This window comes from Dermacentor albipictus, chromosome 3, assembly GCF_038994185.2.
Source record: "Dermacentor albipictus isolate Rhodes 1998 colony chromosome 3, USDA_Dalb.pri_finalv2, whole genome shotgun sequence".
Lineage (NCBI taxonomy): Eukaryota > Metazoa > Arthropoda > Arachnida > Ixodida > Ixodidae > Dermacentor > Dermacentor albipictus.
In genome coordinates, this window is record NC_091823.1 from 129,984,743 (window position 1) to 129,993,331 (window position 8,589).

Consider the following 8,589-nt stretch of genomic DNA (forward strand, 5'->3'; position numbering starts at 1 on the left):
TCTCCGCGGGCAGAGGCATAAGTTACTGCAGCGTAGCGAAGAAACTGTCTATAGCGTTCATAATTTTTGCCGCTGTTAGCGCCACTGGCGTATTTAAACCGGACAGTAGCAGCTGCAGGGTGGCGATTATTTGTCGCAGCATGGCTTTGATGACAGAGTCCGATGGCGATATCTGAGTGCACTGTCCTTGCTCGCGCTGACCGTCTGAGGCCCGTGTGCATGGCGGTAAGCATGGCCATACATTGGGTTCCGGGCTTGCGCGGCTCGCTTGAAGCAATGGTTTGGAGAGATCTATCGATGCTGATTCAATTACCTTCTGCTGGACCTGCGGAATTGGAGCCAGTAAGCTCTCGTCTAGACCTACAGCTTGTCCACGCCGACGACGCGTTCGTCTCCTCCGGTGTTGCACTGACGCTGCCGCCTCCTTGAGGGGCATACTTGTCTTGCTCATTTGGTTCAGTATTTTTTTTCTCCTTTTTCTGCTTAGGACAATCCTTGGAATTGGCCTCGTGTGGTCCATCGCAATTCGAGCACTTCATTTGTATTACTGTGCATGAAGATACGTCATGGCTGCCGGCACAGCGGAGGCATGCCGTCTGGCCTGTGCAGACAGCGCTGACATGGCCTAGCTTTAGTCACTTGTGACATTGCAATGGTCGGGGCACATAAGTCCGCAACGGGTGTCTCACGTAGCCCACCTTGACATGATCAGGTAGCGTGTCTCCCTCGAAAAAAAGCCTTGACGCTCGTCGAGCGACCAAAGTGGTGAAAATCGATGACCTTCGCTGTTGAAGACAGAAGCTTTTGTAGCTCTTCGTCGCTGATGTCAATCACGACATCGGAGCTAACGCCTGCCCTAGTGCGACCACTGTGCACGACGAACGACCGGACTTCTATGTGTCCTAGTACGCGCACTCTTTTCAATTTTTCTAGGGCGGCCTGCGTCGCTACTTCCACTGTGACTACATTTTTCTTGGTGTTCAAACGCACTTCGTTAATTACTTTCGGAGCCACATTACCAAGGTAGGTGTTAAGAATCTGTCTGTGCACAGAATTTAAATTCTCAGAGACGTCGAGCAGCACAAAAGTAATCCTGCAAGTCGGAGTAGGTGGTCCGTTGGGGCCCTGCTCATTCACGTCGTTGGTTGTCTTGCGGTATTTTCTCTTCAGTCGCTTGCCGTCCACGACGGTGTAGTCGTTGTCGGAGTCCATTGGCTCGCTGTTGGAGGAACAGGAACCGGACGTCTCCATGGCTACGTTGCAAGCCTTAAAATATGTCCCCGTGAGACGCAGTGCGAAGAGGCGTGCTCGACGCAAGTGGTGGCGTGTCGTCTGTCATCGCTTCGGACGACTTCTCGTCCAAGAAGCACAATTAAGCCTCCGCTATGACAAAACTAGCGCAGCAAGGCAGGAAGTGACGCTTGCTCAGATCACTTCGTCTTCGTCCCCGGGAATCGCAAAAATATATCCGCTGATATATGATGCAGCAGCTGCAGCGTCAGACATGGTTTAAAGTAGACGTGCTTTTAGTTGCAGGTGTGGTATTGCGCACCAGGGTGCAGGTAAGACTCAAAAACCGCGATCTAGACTCCACTGAAAGGGCATTCTGTCTTGGCTGACTCGCTCTCTTACCCATAGATCTAAGGAGACCCAGTCTAGTCATCGTCCATCCCTCAGCGTCTACAACGATTGCAAGGCATGTCGAGAACCGGCCCCGCTACCGGCGATTGAGATCGCTACAAGGGTTCAGAGGGTTACCAAAGGGGCGACCACTTCGCCAACGACGCGATCGGGCTGGTCCGTATGATTCCAAGAACACAAGAGCAACTAAACGCGAGCTTCTAAGCACGAAACACATAGCGCTTGTGTTTGATTGCTTCAGCGTCTCTGTGAACTTCGCGTTGCTTGTTACCATGGATGGCCGATCAAGGCGCGTACCGGTGTGCTTGCCCGCGTGACTTAATCGCGGCAGGGAATGGTTGAAATATGCGCGTGCTGGCAGTTTTAAATTTATTTATTTATTTAATTGATGATTTATCCCAGTAATAATGCCTACTTGGGATACGACGCTTTAGGCAAGAGTGGGTCATACGATGAAAAAACACAGCTATTAGTAATAATAGAAATAATAGCTCCATGAAAGCTCTGAGTACATATACAAAATGTAACGTTCTGTCGCTTAAGAAGGAAGAAAAAACAAAAAGACAAAAAACAACTGCGAATAAACACTAGTACTTATGCAATAGATAATCTATTATATTCAATGTTTGTAACGCATTGTGAACAGAACGTCAAGACAAGGACGAAGTTGCCTATCCATACTAAACGTGAACAGCGCCACAGTCGCACTGGGACGGAAACTAGACGGAACGAGTCTTGTGCTAGGTTTGGCCCCATAGTATTAAGGGCCCCGTTTCGCAGAAAATACGGTGTCGTAGTCAAGCGCCGGCGTCCGCGTGAGTGAAAATCCCCATTTATATTACGTATATGTATATGCCACCCCTTGCTTTCTTTTCTTTATTACCTTCATTACAACACCACGTAAACGCGTACAAAGCAGGTTACTTGGTGCAGAAAAATAATATTACATCATTTGGAGAGACTGTACAGATTTAAAAGGCTCTCAAAGAGTATATCACAGACACCAAACTGTCAAGCTCCTCAAACCACTTTGGTGGTTCAATCATGTACTTGAGTGCATCACGCGTGTACCTAACACTTTCACTTAGGTGCTCCCTCGCAGACCTTTTATCTAGGCGGGCATTCCTGACATCCATACGCGTTTTCCACACGCTGCTCATACAAAAAAGCACTATCATGTCAGCCGGCACTCCCCCTGCGTTTGCGCATGGTGAGAACCGAATACGGAAAAGACTTAATGGTAGTTCTTTCTTCAGAGTTCGTTTGAGAACATCCCACAAGAAAACGGAGTCATGGCAATCCAGGAAGATGTGCTCAATAGTTTCAGGTTTCTTACATATGATGCAGTTAACAGACCACGGAACAAAGAAGCCCTTGCTTTGTAGCCATGGCTTCACAAGGAGAGTGCCAGAATGCAATTTAAAAAAGGTTTTCGCAGAAGATCTAACCGGCATTTTTAACGCGTTTCAGCACATTACGTTCAGATCCGAAGTTATCCATCTTGCGGTAAACAGGATACGGCAAGAAAACATCAACCAGATCCCTATAAAGTTTCTTACGCGTCACAGAAGTAAAAAATTCATTCGAAAAACGCGCTTTCAGTAAAGAAAAGGACATAATAACTTCCCTCAGAAAGCCAATTGGTGTTCGTGTCTGTTCATTTGTTGATGAGACAACCCACTCAGGCAAGGAAGAACTTAATCTCACTTGAATAACAGTACGCAGAAATGTATCACTTTGGTCCCTTAAGAAAAAGAACTTACTAACTTGCTGTATGGCATGTGGTATATGCGAGTTATATTGCCACATCATTCTATCACTAAAGTTGCTCATACCTTATCTTACATTCTTGACAAAGTTACTGGAATTTTGAGAATGACAGCCTGCAAATGTCATGAAACAAAACACCGACAGCACATGGCTTTTATGTTAAATCTTCTCAGACTGAAACATTAAAAAGTGCGAAACAATAACAGACACCTGAATATGGCGAAATTATTTTGGCGCTGCTTTGCACTTTCGAGCCACGCAAGAGGTCGCGTTTCTACCAGAAAGCTCGCCTTCGCCATAGCGTTCGCTGTCAGCGTTTTCTGGTAAACATTACGGTTACATAAGCTGCAGCTGCCGGGAAGTGTGAGAAGCAGTCAGGGATCTTTGAATGCTATCGTGTTCCACTCATAAAGCCGAAGCTTAAGCATCCTCCAAATTCTTCTTACCTATTTCTTTTTGTCTCCTGTTCCAACTTGGAATGCTTCAACTGCCCCATCCTTGGGCGCTGAAACGCAAAACTATTCCAAACTTTATATTCCATTTCTATGATCAGGGTCGGTATGTTGTAGCGATGCCTTTTCCGATTCTATGCTTTTTCACGCTTTTCGCACTTGGCCGGTGGTCAGAGCGACGGTGTGCCCACGTTATCAACTGGATCGGATGGCTGTGTGTTGTGTGTGATAAGAATAGCATAGAATAAGGCATAAGGCATCGCTACAAAATAGCGGCCAAGCCCTCCACAATTGGTAAAAAAAATTTTGGACTACCCCAACTTCCCTTGTCTGTCAAACGACGTCACGAAAAGCCCGAGAACTCCCCATCTGATATGATGTGTACACACTGATTTTGCATGATAAGACCAAACAAAAAAAATATTTATTTCCTATTCCACACCTCTCTTGCCATTAACTCTTTGCTTTTCGTCAAAAGTTCTCGTGCTGCGTCCACATTTCTTTTTTTTTTTTTGACGTCGCATGACCCACAAGAGAAGTCTCCTGTCTGTCACGCGACAAAAAAGTGCGAAAACTCACCACGTCAAAGTGACAATACGCATTAGAGATGCATTAGTATGTCGAACAAAACTGTTTCTTTTTCTAGGAATAGCCAGAGACTGGCCCGTTCCGAAAGGAATAGAAGATGTCGGCCTACCAATCACTCAAACACTGGCTACTCGAAGCTGCCGGGGAGCGTGATATATTTGCATATAATAAACATTTTTTGCGTTGTAGTATGACGCTGTCGAGGGCCCTTTCGGTACGCTTACGACATCGCTCTGCCAACTGTTCTTTGCTGAGGATCCACTTTAGCGGCAATTTTAACGTTCTGTTGCACGCCGCCGCTATTTTCTACCGGACATGGCAAGATAAGCAAGTTGAAGCGGACAAATCGCAGACGTCGGCACCACCCTTCTCCTCGGGTTATCTACTTTTACTGCGCTAGCTAGACGGTGGTCCTTATCCTAGCAGAATATACACATTTGCCGCTCTCATGTCATTCACTTCCTGAAGCAGTTGACGGCACAACGACAGTGACCCTTAGTTGCCAATAAGTGCCACATATTACCTCCGTATCTCTCTTAGCCTGCCGATGAGCATGATTAAAACGCGTTATTGTGCATTATCACGCAAAAGCGTTCTGCTATCTATCCCACCGTTACCATGAAATGCGCTCCGCTAGGACGTTACTGCGTTGCACTGTAAAAATGACAAAGAACATATTTTTCCTTCTGCTACGAGTAGTGCAAGCCTGCACGAAATAAAGTGACAAGAGACAAAACAAAAGCGATAAAATACTGCCTGTACGCTGACACTTGACACAGCTGAAAGCACCCGCCGCGGTTGCTCAGTGGCTATGGTGTTAGGCTGCTGAGCACGAGGTCGCGGGATCGAATCCCGGCCACGGCGGCCGCATTTCGATAGGGGCGAAATGCGAAAACACCCGTGTACTTAGATTTAGGTGCACGTTAAAGAACCCCAGGTGGTCGAAATTTCCGGAGTCCTCCACTACGGCGTGCCTCATAATCAGAAAGTGGTTTTGGCACGTAAAACCCCATATTTAAAAAAAAAAAACAGCTGAAAGCGCATTCGCGCGCTGCTCACATAGAAACTAGTATAACAGCAAGAATCCTGACGTTAGAAATTGAATTGCGTCCGCTAGCTTCTTCATTGTGTGTTGAGTGCGAGCAAAAAAATTGAGCAGGAACCATCGAAGTTTAATTGTACAAGTCAAGCGATATAGCTTCCCGGTTGAACTGCTGAGCTACGCTCCTGGGGAGCATATGTCTTTCACCTCTACGAATCATGCGGTGCTCCAACGCAGGCACTTGTCTGCGTGCATTAGCCAGGTATTCTTCAGCCTTACCCTGCGATCAGACCAAGGATGGACGCACTGGCATATTCGTTTCCGTTGCACCTACAGTTACACCACGACATGAGCTGCGGCCAGCGTCTCGTAAAGCATCGACCTTGCTGCAAAGTTCTTTTTGGGACCCTGCGTTCATGTGACAGTGCTCCAGCATAGCGCGTCGTGCTCGACAAGTTAACGTTGTGTCTGGATGTACTACGTGAATCGCCAGTTCTGCGTTCTCTTTCGCAGCCCGAAATGGGCCCCACGTGGCCGGGACAGGACGCTGCAATGGCGGATGGCGTGTCCGTATAATTGCTATCTCAACAAAATGCATAAAAAGTTAGTACTCGAAACCTTACTCACTTTGTTTCGTTCAGCGAGTGAAAGTACGTTATTGTACCCATAAAACTTAGACGCTTCATTCTAAGCTGCATGATCCTTTTTAGGTGCTCCCCGATGCATAAGTATCTGAAAAGACAGAGAGAGACAGAGAAAGGGGGGAAACCAGCCCATTTCTGCTAACGACAGATGAGCACGAAACCATGACCAGACGGACAGGACCAGAAGAGGTATGACGAAATCGGCAGCCGTGCTGTTGCATTTAGTAGCCGTCCTGCATGTTTTGTACATTTGCACCAGATATGCGCGACTGCATACATGTTCGCAAAGGACCACAGAGACGATACACCGAAAGGCTCTTACGCAGCTCTAGGTGACGCACGGTCGATGTGTCGCGAGAGACCGTATAAATGTTCGCGTGGAAGTGCTAGTGCAGTTGGGACGAATCGCGGAAGCCCACGGCTCGACCCAATTGAGAAAAAGGTGAGCTGACTGGGTAAATTGAATTTCCCGAGTATGCCGCAGAGAATAGTGAAATTACGGATCCAGCGTGATATGCGGCTAATCACAACCTCATGGTGACCAAATAGTCAAATGGCTTGAAACGCTGTGCGTTTGATCATGGCCTGGATCAATAAACTTAAAATCAAAATTAAATTATGGTGTTAAACTTTTCGGCGTTACAACCGACAACAGTGGGCCATAAGAAACGCCGTAGAGGAGGGATGCGTGTTAATTTCGACCACCATGATGGGCGTGTTGGAAGGGTGGGAGGGGGCGATTCTGTTTACATGTCTGACTATCTGGGGCTATTTAAAACACACACACACAGAGACACACACACACATACACACACGCACATACACGCACACGTGCGCACACATACGCGCACCCGCGCACACACACACACGCACACCATTGAAAGTAGCAAGTCACACGGGCCCTGTTGCATTTTTAAGAAATCCATTGACCTAAATCCTAGCCTCCGAGAGCGGCGCACGCCGCCCGATCTTGGAGGACTTAATTTAGGTCAGTGGATTTCATAAAAATGCGATAGTGCCCGTGGACTCACCGCCCGATCTTGGAGGCTTTATTTGAATGCCCGCTTAAAGTAGGTGGCGCGGACATGTGCGCGCAGAGTTATCGTAGTTTTTCCTTTTCACACTGCCCTCCTTTTATTTGGCTTCTATCCCCGGTATACAGTTAGAAGCAAGGCAGTGTGTGCAGCAAGGAGTTTCTTGCGGTGTGCAGGAGTTAAATTATATTTCTACTTTTTTTTCTCTCTCCCCGTGTGTCTGCTTTCCCAAAGATGCACACCAAGCAAGATGTCTTGAAGGTTTCCGTCGTACGGGTAAGTAAACTTGCCGCATCACGAAGTTCATTTATGCGAAACATCTGTGCCGGATATCGCTTTGTGCGTTTTACAAAAATTTGGGATTGATTGTCAGGGAAATAGAAATCAAGGTGTGTATTGTTTAATATATAGGTGGTCAAGTAAAGTGCGCTGATGTGCTCGTAGCAATGCCATGTTAAAAAAAAAGTTTCAGTTTCGCCCGAAAGGCGAAGCACGGATTGCGATAGCAGATTATAGATAGCCATACGAAGTAAGGATAGTAGCTTTACCGGCCATATAAGCTTGTAAACATTGGCTAAATAAGTAAATTAACAATAATATAATGTACAAGCGCGACTGAGCAAGGACGTAAAAACAGACGCACGGAGACAGCGCTGTCTCTTTGTGTCTGTTTCTTTCTACGTCCTCATCCAGTCGTGCTTACACAGTCTATTATAAATTCAAACCAACTAGCCCGCCAACGTGCTTTACCTAAATTGATAAGCCCGGTCTCACGCGCGCACAGGTAGACATGAACACATCTAGTTTTGTGGGCGTGGAAACTGGCTGTCAAAGTGCCGGAGTGAGGAATCGCGGCAGCGGCAGCGGCAGCGATCGAATTGACCTTCGTGCATCTCTTCTTCAACACGAAGGAAAGTCGAAAGCACAGCGCATACAAAGCTACCTGCACAACGCCCACTCTGCAAACAACGCAGATCGCTTTGTAGATGAGGCCAGCGCGGGCACGCACTTTGGTGGCTTCCAAGATACGGCGCCTGGACGGCCGCGCCATAAGCAGCAGCCACCTAAAGTCCCTTGATCAAGGGGCTTTGCAGCCAGCGAAGAAGGCTTTGCACTATCTTCGGGAATGGCCCACGTATGGGGAGTGCTTAACGCCTGCTTCACCTCCGCCGTGGGTCGGTCCGGCATTTCCCTATCTTCGGGATCGGCTCACGTATGGAGAGTGCTTAACGCCTGCTTCGCCTCCGCCGCGGGTTGGTCCGGCATTGCACTATCTTCGGGATAGGCCCACATATGGGGAGTGCTTAACGCCTGCTTCACCTCCGCCGCAGGCCGGCCCGGCATTGCCCTATGCTCGGGATCAACCCACTTATGGAAAGTGTTTAACGCCTGCTTCACCTCCGCCGCGGGTCGGGCCG

The 8,589-nt window shown here is 47.7% G+C and overlaps 1 long non-coding RNA gene across 1 annotated transcript; it reads left to right on the forward strand.

The window, feature by feature from the left end:
• The first annotated feature begins 2,353 nt into the window (after positions 1-2,353).
• Positions 2,354-6,326, forward strand: LOC139057917 (uncharacterized). Its single transcript, XR_011513089.1, has 3 exons — positions 2,354-2,456; positions 6,007-6,096; positions 6,204-6,326. It is a non-coding gene; the product is annotated as an uncharacterized lncRNA (long non-coding RNA).
• The last annotated feature ends 2,263 nt before the right edge of the window (positions 6,327-8,589 follow it).